Source organism: Protopterus annectens, chromosome 3.part1, assembly GCF_019279795.1.
Source record: "Protopterus annectens isolate FY-2018-M chromosome 3.part1, PAN1.0, whole genome shotgun sequence".
Lineage (NCBI taxonomy): Eukaryota > Metazoa > Chordata > Ceratodontiformes > Protopteridae > Protopterus > Protopterus annectens.
The window spans coordinates 1,639,859,481-1,639,874,601 of NC_056732.1; positions in this window are offsets into that span (position 1 = coordinate 1,639,859,481).

Consider the following 15,121-nt stretch of genomic DNA (forward strand, 5'->3'; position numbering starts at 1 on the left):
CTGAATTCAGGGCTGTGGTATAAGTTCCTGTGTTGCCCATTTCCTTACTTGGATAGGAGGAAGTTTCTCTGTTCACCAGTGAGAGTGGGGAGCTTTGAGCAGCCTACTGTTCCTGGAGGAGTGGTCTCAGCCCAACAACTAGTAGTTTATTGGCCGTTTTGGGCTAATTCCTATCTCTTTCATCTCCATGCCTTAAAACCTGCATTTGTGCGGTTTTGAGCTTGTATACTACTCAGCCAAGCTCCTCATGGTGTCCTGCAGAGTACTACAAGCAGCAGAGCGACAAAAGAGTGACTTTCAACTGATTAAGTATTTTTTTCTCTGCATTTTTCCTGTGACTGCTAATTTCACTGAAAAGCGATTTCTAGCATTTCTGTGCTTTAAAAAAAAATTCTTTGCTGCATACTAAACTGTTTTTTGCTGTTAGCACTTTAAAGTCGTTTAAGCCATTTGTTTGTGTTGTTTAACTGTTGTAGGCTACACACTAAAGTGTGCTAGCCTGTTATAAGCATTTAAAGTGTTTTTATGAAAGTTTATTGTATCTTTTGCTAAAAAAAGAAAAAAAAATTCTTGCTTCCCGCCTTTTCTAAGCTAGTCTAGTCCAGTTTTCAGGTTCTGCTGAATTCAGGGCTGTGGTATAAGTTCCTGTGTTGCCCATATCCTTACTTGGATAGGAGGAAGTTTCTCTATTCACCAGTGAGAGTGGGGAGCTTTGAGCAGCCTATCTCTCCCTGGAGGAGTGATCTCAGCCCAGCAACTAGTAGTTGATTGGCCATTTTGGGCTAATTCCTATCTCTTTCATCTCCCTGCCTCAAAACTCGCATGTGCGCAGTTTTGAGCTTGTATACTACTCAGCCAAGCTCCTTGTGGTGTCCTGCAGAGTACTACAAGCAGCAGAGCGAGAAAAGAGTGACTTTCAACTGATTAAGTATTTTTTCTCTTCATTTTTTCCTGTGACTGCTAATTTTGCCGAAAAGCAATTTCTAGCATTTCTGTGCTTTAAAAAAAACTTTATTTGCTGCATATTAAACTGTTTTTTGCTGTAAGCACTTTAAAGTCATTTAAGTCATTTTTTGTGTTGTTTAACTGTTGTAGGCTACACACTAAAGTGCGCTAGCCTGTTATAAGCATTGAAAGTGTTTTTGTGAAAGTTTATTGTATCTTCTCCTAAAAAAAGAAAAAAAAAACTTGTCTCCCGCCTTTTCTAAGCTAGTCTAGTCCAGTTTTCAGGTGCTGCTGAATTCAGGGCTGTGGTATAAGTTCCTGTGTTGCGGGTATCCTTACTTGGATAGGAGGAAGTTTCTCTGTTCACCAGTAAGATTGGGGAGCTTTGAGCAGCCTATCTGTTCCTGGAGGAGTGGTCTCAGCCCAGCAACTAGTAGTTTATTGGCTGTTTTGGGCTAATTCCTATCTCTTTCATCTCCCTGCCTTAAAACCTGCATCTGTGCGGTTTTGCTCGGTTTTGCGCACCATGCAGCGCTGGTTAGCTAGGGTTAAACTATTTCAGGCTCCACAAAGTCTGTTCCTCAATTTTTCCCTTAGAACTAGTCAAACTCTCAAATAAAGCACTCTAACTTTCCTTTTACAACCCAGCACTTGCTCCAAGCTCTCAGTAAGCACTAATAAATGCTAACACTATACCTCCCCTGTACTATACAGTAGTACAAGGCTCCCTAGTCATCTCTACTGGACAAATAGGCAAATCAGTTCATTTACCCATACAGGCATGTCCAAAGGGCAGTTTCAGGTATACTCTCCAGTCCAGCTGATGAATCTGGGAATCTTGAGGCAATGTTACAATTGCCTCATGTACACAGACAACCCTCTCCTCCTTCCAACAAACACAAATGTATGTGAGAGATGCAACTATACAGCCAAACTGGAGGCCAAGCTCTCTCAACCCAAAGCTGGAACATCCAGTCAGGAGGAGAAGGGAAACACTTGCACCACACTTCCAGTCACACATACACCAGTCATACATGCACCAGCAAACAACACACATTAATACACAAAAATATACACGAAGGCTCTAAATAAAAATCTGCCTAAGAGGCAGAGACCTCCAAAGCAGACATCCAAGCAACCTTCACCCTCAAACAACAACCACGTATCACATACTTCACAAAGTCAGTGTGCCACGCAACCACAGCCCTTAAGGCTTAACAACACGCCCAATACACTAGTAATAGGTGACTCTATTGTCAGGCACACTGAAATTCCACTCACTAGACTGAACAAGGAGAAGGTTGCTGTAAGCTGCCTGTTGGGTGCCAGGATCCGCCACATAACACAAGCACTCAGGTCAGTCCAAAACAAGTACAAATATGACTCTGTCATTGTACATGTTGGTGTGAATGACCTGAGATGTACCTCCCTGGACTACATGAAAAGAGACATAGAGGAGCTCTCTGATCATGTAGCCCAGGCCGGTATGACCCTGACCCTGAATAGCATTTTGCCCTCACCAAGAATGATGCTACAGTACAAAGAAAAAATTATCAGTTTTAACAATTGGCTAAGCTATTGGTGTCGTTCAAAGGGGATCCAGTGTCTGTCAGCCTGGGACGATATGCTCAACAAGCCACGCTGCTTCACCAGAGATGGCTTGTACCTGTCACCCTTAGGCTTTTGAATACTGGCCAAGACCCAACTCCATAAACAACATAAGTAACCAAAAACTGAGGGTAATGCTACTTAATGCCAGAAGTCTAAACCTCAAAATGCACATACACGAGGCACTCCTTAGCATGGAGGAAATCGATATCTGTGCAGTAACAGAAACCTGGTTCAAGATTCCAGAGAGCACCCCAGCACTACCAGGCTACAGCTCATACCATACCTTTCAGCCCCAGAACCCGGACCGAAATACAAAAGGAGGGGGTGTATCCATTTTCATAAAGGATACCCACACCTCCAGGTTAGTAGCACAGCATAAGGCCTCGGAGATCATCCATGTGCAACTAACAGTGTGCAAAGCTGCTTTTCAGATCATAGCTTGCTACAGATCACCTACCTTGTCTCAGGACCCCCCACTCAGCATTCCTGAGAACATTGGAAAATATAAAGGTCCTACTTAATGTTATGATATTGGGGAGATTTCAACTACCCAAACATTGACTGGGATAACTACTCAAGTACAAACTCCTTTGCCCAATGCTTCCTAGAGTTTATAAACTCAAATGCCCTGGAACAGCTGGTCACCACGCCCACAAGAGGTGACAACATATTGGACCTGATCATCACCAACATGGGGGATCAGTGCTCCACACCAGAGGTAAACCCCTCGCTGGTAAGATCAGATCATAAACTAATCACACTGGACATCCACATCCCGACCCCACCCCCGGTCAAGGAAACCACTGTGAAAAACTTTTCAAAATCCAACTTCACACTTCTCAAGACTGAGGTGGAAAGTTTCAAAGCCCCCTTGCTAAAGGATAATGCTGCCCAAACTGCAGAATCCTTTAAAATGCATTCTATGAGCACCTACAGGAATGCATGGATCAAGCCATCCCAAATAAAACTAAGACTCACTCCTCCAAAAAGAGGAAACCAGTCTGGTGGTCCCTGGCCATAAATAAGCTATACAACAGAAGGAGGAAACTATTACATGATAGAGCAAAATCCCAAAAAGGAAAGGCATCACTGATCAATATTAGCAAGAAACTATGATCCCTCATAAAATCATCCAAGGCCAGTTTTGAAAGAATAATTACCAAAGGCTCTAAAGATAATCACAAAGCCTTCTTTAGCTATGTCAAGAATCTAGGTGACAACTCTCAGATACTCTCTGAGCTAGTGCAAAATGGCATAAAATACACTGAACCAACTGATATTTCCAACATCCTGGCTGACAGTTTCAGTGCAAACTTTACACCCCCTCACCCCCAAAAGGGCCCGTGTCCATCCCAGAAGAATGCAGACCCCCAGACATCACAGACATGCAGGTAAAAACAGCCCTCTCCAAAGCTAAAAACATCAATGGGATCGGATGCTATCCCAAACTGCATCTTACATGAGCTCCAAAATGAACTAAACCCTCACCTAATTTCACTGTTTAGACTCAGCCTTACCACAGGCTATGTACCCAAAGAATCTCATACAGCAACAGTCATCCCGCTCCACAAAGGTGGTGCCACAACAGAACCTGGGAACTATCACCCTATAAGCCTGACTAGCCTGGTCTGCAAAGCTATGGAGCGAATCATCATGGATCTCATAAACAGGGACATTGGGTACCTCCAGACACTGGACCCTACACAATTCGGCTTTCTTAAAGGCAGATCCTGCCTCCTAAACCTAGTTGACTTCTTTGAAACAGTTACCAAGGCCATAGATGAAGGAAAGATAGTCCACACAGACTACCTGGACCTCACTAAGGCCTTCAACACCATTCCCCACTCTGGCATCATAGATAAGCTCACCAGCTTGAACATTAACCCCTATGTCACGAGATGGGTTGCCAACTGGCTCACGGATAGAACACACATGGTCAGAGTTGCATATGCCATGTCCAACTCTAAACCAGTTACAAGCGGCGTCCCACAGGGCTCGGTTCTGGGACCCCTCCTATTCAGTATATACTTCTTTGAGGTACAGGTAAGCATGGGAGGACTATGGCTGACCAAATTCGCAGATGACTGCAAACTGGGGGCCATAACTGACTCCCCGGCTGACACAGACATCCTCCAGAAGGGTCTCTCAGAGACAGACACCTGGTGTCAGAACCATGGCCTCAAGCTAAATGCCAAAAAATGCATAGTCATAGTGCCCATGAATTGTCACATAGGTGGTAATCCACTAAGTACGGAAGATGTAATTAGGGACCTGGGGACCCAGGTAGATAGCAACCTCTCCTTTGATAATCACATTGCCAAAGTGGTTAGAAATTCTTTCTATGTAGCCCACCTAATTACAAAAGGGTTCACATCTAGATCAAGAGAGGTCATTGTGCCCCTCTACTCATCACTCATTAGGCCCATAATAAAGTACAATGCCCCATTTGGAATATACCTTACTCGACATCTGCAACAGCTGGAAAGACCACAGAAGTACCTCACCAAGAGAATCATGGGCCTCAAACAGATGCCCTATGCAGCTCAGCTAAAGAAACTCCAGCTCTACTCAGTTGCAGACCACCTACTCAGAGGTGATCTCTGCCTGATGTATAAGGCGATGTCCAACCCAGAATTAATGGACATGCTCCACCTCAAGAAAACCAAATCGCTTAGAGCCACACACTCTAGTGAATTAAACCTCAGCACAAAAATAAACAGGACATGCTGGAGGGATAGATTCCTGTCCCAGGGACTTCCCTTGCTCTGGAATAGAATCCCAGTTTATGTTAGGCAAAGCCCCTCACTGAGAGTCTTCAAGAGAAATCTTGACGAGTGGTTGGGAAATGGTAAATTTACCCCTGGGATCACTTCGATGGCCCTGCTAGACAGAGGCCCAGGAAACTAATTTAAAAGGGAGGCGGAAGCCAGCACATTCTGGCTAGGCTTATAAATGCCCTTGGGCAGATAGCCTAGTACCTACCTATGAACCTTTGGAAATTAGATGAGTCCAAGACAAACCTTTCCAAACTCCTGCTGGGACAAGATGATTAAATGATTAGGAACTGTCAAAAAGAGTGAATAGACTCCTTACAAAAGTGACTGGATGGAGATGTTTGTCACCTATATGGTAAGTGAAAATATTTTGTTTTGTTTACCAAAATGAACTATGCTACATTTTTCACATTTAATTTGAGCCCTTGCACTGATTGTTAACATGGTCTAGCACATGTTTAAGCAATTGTGAGCAAGTGAAAGATCAAATAACAACACTCATTTTACAGTCATCCACACACTTAATTAACCATAGGCCAAGAGTTTTTTTCTAAAGGTCTGAAAAGTAGATGCTAAATAGATGAGGTCTCAGCACTGAGCCCAGCAGAATACCACTGCTAAATTTTTCACTTCCAGAAGTGGCACTTGTGACTCTAACCACACATATCTGTCAAACAACCAATTAGCAATCTACTGCACAATATAAGGACTTCTGTTCAGACTTTACAAATCTTTCAATAATACCTGCATGAGGGATGGTGTCAAAAGCTTTGGCCAGGTCCACATGTGTTGTATGCACTGCATAGCCTCTACTCCTTGGAATTGTTTTCCGGGAAATTAATGAATTTAAAGAGGCAGGACATTCTGTTGACAAAAAGCAAAAGTAATAAAAGTCCAGGGTTGAAAGAGTTTCAATTTTCAGATTAACGAGGTCTGAGATAATATGCTTCATAATTTTACATATGAGGGTAGTGAGACTAATAGGTGTATAGTTACCAAGGTCAGTGGTTGGGCCACTCATGTGTAATGGTATTGTTATGGCTGTTTGCCAGGCTTCAGAAATATAACCAGTGGAGAGGGTTAGATTAAAGAGGTTATGTAAGGGGTTCAGATAGGCTATATCTGGCACTGATAGTCAGGCAAACCTGTATACTATCAGGACCTATAGAAGAGGTGTTCTTACTTTTTGAGAGAGCTGAGAGAACTTGTTCTGTAATAATTTCAATGGGTGGTTAGGATTGTGGAATCTGTGGAACAGCTATAATTGTGGGTGGAATAAAATTTACACTAAATTTGTTAGCTGGGATATTTGTGACTTTCTTTGGGTCAGAGTGTGCAGTATTATTGTGTACTAATTTGAAATACTGTTGAGAGGTTAGTTATTAACTCCCTGACAAATTTCAAGACACCGATTAACTAAAAGCCCTGTTCTTCTTTTTTTGCGCCATACAGAGTGCTGAGGGTGACCTCTGCCTAGCCTTCCTTGCAGTAAATGACCCAGCATTCTTTACACTCCATGATTTAAGAACCTGTGGTAAAGCAATCACCTGCTTCAAAGTTTTAAATGTAGAACACTACATCAGAAACACCAGATGGTTAGATAGGTACCTAAAAAAAAAAAGATAAATAAACTACTAAAAAATAAACAAAGAAATGGCTTTGCAGATGAAGCAAAGCCATTTCGTTGTTTATTTTTTAGATAGGTACCTAACCCAACATATTTTCTCCTTTTCTGGAGTAGGCAGCCCTTACACAATAAAGCAAAGGACTTCCATAACATTCTTTAAAGCCAAACTAGACAACTGCGTGGATGATTGCAAAGTATCACCTGGGATATCGGGGACATTTTTTTTTATTTAATGAGGGACAGTGGTAGTCATTCTTCAGTTTTGGTGATATAGAGCTGCCACCTTTTCAAATCTCCAAATTGGATCACAAGGGGAGTGTGGTAAATTTTATGACATCACAGTGGGTGTAGTTAAGACTGTAGTGTAATATTTGTGAGAGAAAATTAAGCTGGGTTTTTTAGGAGAAGGCCCCCAGAAGTCATAGGGCTTTTGATGCTGTGTGGTGCATTTTAGGGATTTTTTCCAGTCTTTTGATCCAGTGATGGCCTGAACAAAATTCAAGATTTAGGAAAGAAATTCTTTCTAGGAAGAAATAAAATGAGTTCATGGCTTAATGTTCAAGATTGCAATAGTCTTCAATAAAAAGAGGAAACAAATACGTGAATTTATGACCTATAGGTAGGAGCAGTGAAAAAAGTGAAGTGCAAAGAAACAAAAGAGATACCTTATAGAGGCTAGGAATGACACTGCATACAGAACAGTTTAGCACAGATTATATAATACAGTATAAGGAGGTTAGCACATGCCTGACAACTGCAAGTCATCCCAAAAGATGTAAACCCTTAATGATAAGCAGGCAACAAACCCTAATAAATAGCATTGTACAGTCAACATTCAATGGCTATATAACCATACCAATAATTACCAGGATTCATTTTCCCACTCCCCATCTACATTTCTCTCTCTTGTTCTTTTTCTCTCTCTCTTTATTTCTCTCTACATGTCCTTCTTTCTCTCTTTCCCCCTGTCCCCATTTCCTTCTCTCTCTCTCACACTCCCCCCTTTGCATTTCCTTCTTCATGTCTCTCTCTCTCTGTCCCTCCTCATTTCCTTATCTCTGCCCACCTTTCTCCTTCACATTCACTTCATTCTCCCTCCCTCCACAGTTCCTTCTTCCTCTCTTTCACTCTATCTTTTGCTACATAGAAAAGGAGGCAAAATGAATAATGACTAAATATTTCTAGCAAGGCAGGCAAGCTCCTTTCTATTATTATTTTATTTATTTAAAAATCTTTTGGTCTGTATATCAAACTGCATGTACCATGCTGCACACAATCTCACTTCTCATTAGGACTTGGGCCACACTTTTGGCAGTTTTTTCTGCCTTCTGAAATGGCTCTTCCTTGTTAAGTGATCTCTATTTCTCCATCTTTCTATTTCTGTCTGTCTCGCTGTCTCTCTCTCTCTCTCTCTCTGTCAGATCATTTTTTTAAATTTGATTTCACGACTTATGATGTGCCTTGCAGGCTGTGGTGAGTATCTGATTTTGGCAGTATCATCAATAGACTTCACTGGTAACAGTAGTAGCTCTGCCTCCTCTCTCAGTCAATCACAGATGGAGTAACCATGATGTTTTTTCTGCGTGGCAAGCATGTGGACCTAGTGATCTGATCTTTAAATATAAAATCATTTAACCACATATCATTGTTTTAGTAGATATTGCAAAGAGAACAGAAATGATCAGTAGTTATCAGTCCTAAGTCAACATTTCAGCAGCTTAAATAACAAAAGTGATCGTCCCATCTCTGGTCCTTGAACCTTCCCCCCAATGAGGTTCAGTCAATCATTGCAGCAAGCATGAGGGCTGGACCTAACCAAGAGCACACAGCACACCAATAGCCTGCAAATGGTAGGCAAGATAATGTCCAGGAGAATGGCTTAAAAAATGCAAAAGTAAACTACTTCAGCGTTTAGGCCTATGTGGCAGCTAACACTAATATAACTAACAAAAACACAGCGCTGTACCTCACCAAGGAAGTGTGGGGCTCCAGGAATAGTAAATCTTAATCTTTCCCTCATTAACTGTCAGTGAGAAAGGAAATTAAGCTATGTTAACACCAGCAAACTGGAACATTTCCTTTTTTGCTCACCATTAATGTGGGCAATGAGACACTGTCATTCATCTGTGACTGCCCCATTGAAAATAGGACAGGTGAAAACCCTGTGGTGATATAGCCAAGAGTCTCAATGCTCTCCATGGCTATGAACTTACAAAGGAAAAAAGAATCTATAAACATATAAACCTATGGCAGATCATCAGTAATAAATCCCAGTTTACACCATAAGATATGTTTCTCTCTCTCTCTCTCTCTCTCTCTATATATATATATATATATATGTATATATATGCATATATATAAAACATACACACACACACACACACACACACATATATATATATATTTGATATTGGACACTTCTCCCAGTCCCATTGGATCAGTTCACTCTACTGAGCACAGTGAGATCACTTGGGAAGACCCACCCCCTTATTTTTTAAACTTGAATTATCTTCTATTTCCTCCCTTTCTACTTAAAAACCTTTTTAGCTGCTTTACTGTATTTGTTTCACTTCCTACTTTATTACTTTATTTTTCTTTTGCTGCTTGTTCTTGTTGAATTGCATTTATTCTGCTGATTTTATTACTGCTTGTTAGTAGCCTAATTAAAAAAAATGCACTTTATTCAGCTGCTTTTACTGTATCTGTGTCTCATCCTACTTTATTACTTTAGTTTTGCTTTTGTTCCTTGCTCTTAAATTGTTCAATTGCATTTTTTCTGCTGCATTTATTACTGCCTGTTAGTTGCCTGATTAAATTTAATTGTTACTGTCAGTTTTGGTTTAAGAACTTGGGCTTCAGGCTAGTTATTTTACATTAAGAAGGTTTGCGGTCTACACTCTTGTGGTAGGAGATGGTGGCCTCTACTCTTCTGCGCTGGGAATTGCTCAGTGAAGGCTTATTGTACCTGTTTTTTTAAGTGTCTTTGTTTTGATTTAAGCACTTGGTTTCCAAACCAGTTATTTTACATTAGGAAGATTTGTGGTCTAAACTCTTGAGGCAGGAGACGATAACCTATACTCTTCTAAGATGGGAATTGCTGGTTGAAGGCTCATTGTGTCTGTTATTCTGAAAGTGTCTTAGTTATGGTTTAAGCTCTTGGACTCCAAACCAGTTATTTTACATTGTGAGGGTTGTGGTCTAGACTCATGTAGCAGGAAATTGTTACCTACACCCTTTTGAGCTGCGAATTGCCGGTGAAGGCCTATCATGCCTGCTATTCTAAGTGTCTTTATTCTGGTTTAACCACTTGGGTTTCAAACCAGTTACTTTACATTGGGAGGATTTGTGGTCTAAACTTTTGTGGCAGGAGAGGATATCCTACAGCTTCTAAGCTAGAAATTGCTGGTTGAAGTCCTATTGTGTCTGTCTTCTGAAGTGTCTTAGTTCTGGCTTAAGAACCTGGGCTCTAAAACCAGTTGTTTTACATTAGAAAGGTTTGTGGTCTAGACTCTTGTGGCAGAAGAGTGTGGCTTACACCCTTCTAAGATGGGAATTTCTGGTGAATTGCTGCTTTATTTAAACTGTTTTTACTGTTGTGACTGTGATTTTATGTATTTTGAATTTCTATTACTTCTGCATTTTATAGCGTAGGCTGGATTCAGACTTGCCAAATCTAGACTGCTTGGTATCACTCGAGCACTAAAACCAGCTCTTTGCTGAGATACTGAATGATCTGAGGCATCCGTTGCTTCCAAATAACTGTAAGTGGCTTCATTTGCTCTTATACTGCACATTTAATTTGTATTTGCATTCTACTGTCTGCTTGAATTGTCTGAACTGATTTTTGCCATGTTTTACTGTATACTGTACTAGTTCTGCTGTAGCATAGCCCAGTTCCAGGTTTGCTGTTTCTGAGTCTGTCTTATAACTTCTGAGCATCAAATTCAAGCCATCCTTGTAGGTGAAGGCCCTTCTGCACCTTTGTGGGAGAAGAGTGTTGTCTGGGTCCCATCTTATCGACAGTGTGGTAATTGGTGTAGGGCTCAGAGAATGCATCTTTATTGGGTAGTTTGAGTTAAAAGGGTTATCTCTTGTTTTGTTTAAGGCCTGCATTTGCACTTATCTGCATGTAGTACATCATTGTGTACTGCTGCATAGTGGTGGTCACCACTGGTGGTTTAGATGCACACATTCTGCTTGTTAAAATTTCCCTTAGCACTTAGCTTGTGGCCCTCCAGAGGTTTTTCATGGCTCTGCTCTACTATCAAGTGGAACACTAAGCCTAGCCTCAGAGATGCCAACACACCTCTCACCCACTAGCCATTCCTAAATTTACCTAACACTATGGGTGGACAATTTCCCACAACAGTTTCCCCAGCCATCTTGGTTGACATTAGCATCCTTAGGCAGTGTAGTAACTGCCTCATGTTCATTTACAACCCTCTACTCCTAGTCCACACAAACCCAACATGTGAGAGATGCAACTATATTAAGAACCATGAATCCATGCTCTCTCACACACCAGTTAGTACACATGACAATGAGCTGGTTGTCAGAATGCACACCTCACCACTTACTCCACCCAATCCCACATCACACATACCTATATATGCAGAGGTCCTCACCAGGAACATACCTAAACACCAGAGTCCTCCCAAACATAAACAGAGGCATGCTACACATAATACTTCCTCTGCATAACACAATGAACTATGAACATGAAAAGAACTAGTGTCTCACCCATCAAGCCCTTAAGGCAAACCACAAAACCAAACATAATAGTCATAAGTGATTCCATCGTGAGACACATAGATGTCCTTCTCACCAGGCTGGATAAGGAAAAGGTCACAGTCAGTTGTCTGTCAGGTGCTAGGATCCACCATATCACACATTCACTCAAGTCTCTCAACAACAGGTACCGCCATGACTCTGTCATAGTCCATGTTGTTGTGAATGACTTGAGATGTACCTCTCTGGACTATATGATGACAGACATGGCTGAGCTCTCAGACTATCTATCTCATGCAGGTATGTCCCTAGCATTAAGTAGCATTTTACCTTCACCTAGGATGATGCCTATATGCAAACAGAAAATTATTGACTTCAATAATTGGCTTAGTTTCTCTGGTGTCATTCTAGGGATCCAGTATCTGTCAGCCTGGGATGACATGATCAAAAGACCTCGATGCTTTGCCAGAAATGGTCTTCATCTGTCACCCTTGGGATTTTGGCTAAGGCCCTTTCCACCCCCATAGTGCCATTTTTAGGCAGTGTCTCAAGGATAAAATTCCTGATGTAAAAACATCATCTAAAAACAACCTCAAGGTTATGCTGCTAAATGCAAGGAGTCTTAACATGAAACTGCACTCACGGGAAGCAGTCCTCACCTTAGAAGATGCAGACATTTGTGCAGTCACTAAGACCTGGTTCAAGGCTGTGAAGAGCACCCCAGCCATACCAGGTTACACCTCCTTCCACATGTTCAGACCACAAACTGAAGGCTTGAAAACTAAAGGAGGCAGTGTATCAATGTTCATTAAAGATAAATACCCCTCCAGACTGGACAAACAGCATGATTCCCTGGAAATACTTCAGGTGCAATTAACTGTTGGTAGGACACCCACTGAAGTCATTGCCAGGTACAGGACCCCTCTATGAATCAGGACACCCAGTCTGCCTATTTGGATCTACTTGAGTCTATCAACATACATCTGAACCGCATGGTTTTGGGTGACTTTAACTACCCATCCATTGACTGGGTAAATTACTCATGCTCAAACTCACTTGTCCAAAGGTTCCTCAGCTTCATTAACTCCAATGCACTGGACCAGATGGTTGACACTCACACTGTGAGGTCTTCCCTGGTGAGATCTGTCTACAAATCAGTCTCATTTGAAGTAACTATCACACCTGACCCCCCCCCCCCCCAGCAGCAAATAAACTAAAAAAAACCTCTCCAAACAGATTATAACATTATACAGGATGGTATAAATAGCTTTTCTGCACCTCCTCCCAGATGGAACTGCCAACTATGCCGAGTTCTACACCAATGCTTTATATAAACACCTGTATAACTGCACTTACTCAGCTGTTCTTGATAGGACCAAAACAAGCTCCTCAAGGAAGAGCAAACCTGCCTGGTGGACAACTGCCATTAACAGGCTTTACAATAAGAGGAAAAAAATGGTATCTAAGAGTAAGAGGGAGCAAGGCGTAAACTGGAAGCACTCCTTCATCAGTTTAAACAAGTGAACAAGGCTTCCTGTGAAGTCCTTCAAAGCAAACTATGACTTTAAATTAACTTCTTCAACTAATGGCAACCATAAGGCATTCCTTAGTTACATCTATAACCTAAAAGGAAAGGCCCAGATTTGTGCTGAACTAGTAGTTAATGATACCACATATACTGAGCCTGTGGACATAGCTAACCTGTTGGCTGACAGGTTCTGTGAAAACTTCACTCTCCTGCCCCCCTCACGTACCCCATGACATCCTTGCCACCTGTCCCCTACCTTGTATCTCTAAAGAACAGGTCATTAATGCCCTCTCTAAGGCCAGGAACACAGCATCTATGGGACCTGATAACATCCCAGGCTGTGTCCTACATGGGTTCCAACAATAATTAACAGCACCATTGGGTACTCTTTTTGATCATAGTCTAAGCACCAGCTTCATCACAGCTGAATGGAAAATGGATACTGTTATTCCCTTGCACAAAGATGGTGCTTCCACTGACACTGGGAACGATAGACCTATTAGCCTGACTAGCCTTATCTGCAAGGCCATGGAGCAAATCATCATGGACCTTATCAACAAACATATAGGTAATCTCCAAACACTTGACCCTACTCAGTTTGGATTTGTCAAAGGGAATTCACGCCTGTTAAACCTGGTGGACTTCTTAGACACAGTCACCAAGGCCCTGAATGATCTGTGCATACAGCCTACCTACCTACACTTAGCCAAGGCATTTGACACTATCCCCTACTCAAGCATCATTGACAAAGTCACAAAGCTAGGTATCAACACTTATATCATTAGATGGGTCACTAACTGACTCACTGATAGAACCCATATAGTCAAAATAGAGGAATCCACCTTCAACAGCAGACCTGTACCCAGTGGTGTTCCACAGGAATCAGTCCTGGCACCTCTGCTGTTTAGAATCTATTTCTATGAAGTACATGCAAAAACTAATGGTCTGTGGCTGATGACTTCAAACTGGGAGGAGTCATAGAATCTCCAAATTATGTCAACATCATACAAGAAGGTCTTACACAAACAAATGATGGCTGTCAAAGTCATGCCCTTAAACTCAATGCAAAAAATGTATTATTATCCCTTTCAGTAAGGGCAATGTTCCTGCTAACTACCACATCAATAGCAACACCCACCAATGAGAGACCTGTGCACACAGATTGACAGTAACCTCACCTTTGACCACCATGTCTCCACAGGGGTAAGAAGGGCATTCTATATTGCTCATGTCATAAGTAAGGGCATTGCCTCCAGAAAAAAAGAAAACTCCCCATACTCTTCCCTCATCAGGCCAATAATTGAGTACAACACCCCTTTTAGTATGTACCTTTCCAAGCACCTGCAGCAAATGGAGAGACCACAAATGTTCCTCACAAGGAAAGGTCTAGGTCTTCAGCATCTGTCCTATGTGGATCATCTGAAATCACTGTCACTTTATTCTGTTTCATGCAAACTACTCAGAGGTGATCTCTGCCTTGCATACAAGGCAATCTCTGACCCTTAACCTGGTATGTGACATTAATAGAACCTGTTGAAGGGACAAATTTGTCTCCCAAAGCTTATCACACCTTAGGAACAGAGCACCGCATTGGCCCTCTTCAAATGCAGTCTGGACAATTGGATGAGTTCCACTTATATCCATCGTGGACAGGGACAATAGGTACTGATTGTGGATATAAGGGTAGAACCTGGCTAGGCTTGTAAGGGCCCTAGTGCCATAGTGCCATCAGCCTAATAACTTCCTATGATCCTATAATATGTATGTATGTATGTATATATATATATATATATATATATATATATATATATGAGTTTCTAATGAAACATCACTGGTGCATTTGATCAATGCACAAAACATTAAATTAACTCATCAGTGAATACAAATGATTGATCAGCAAAAAAAAAT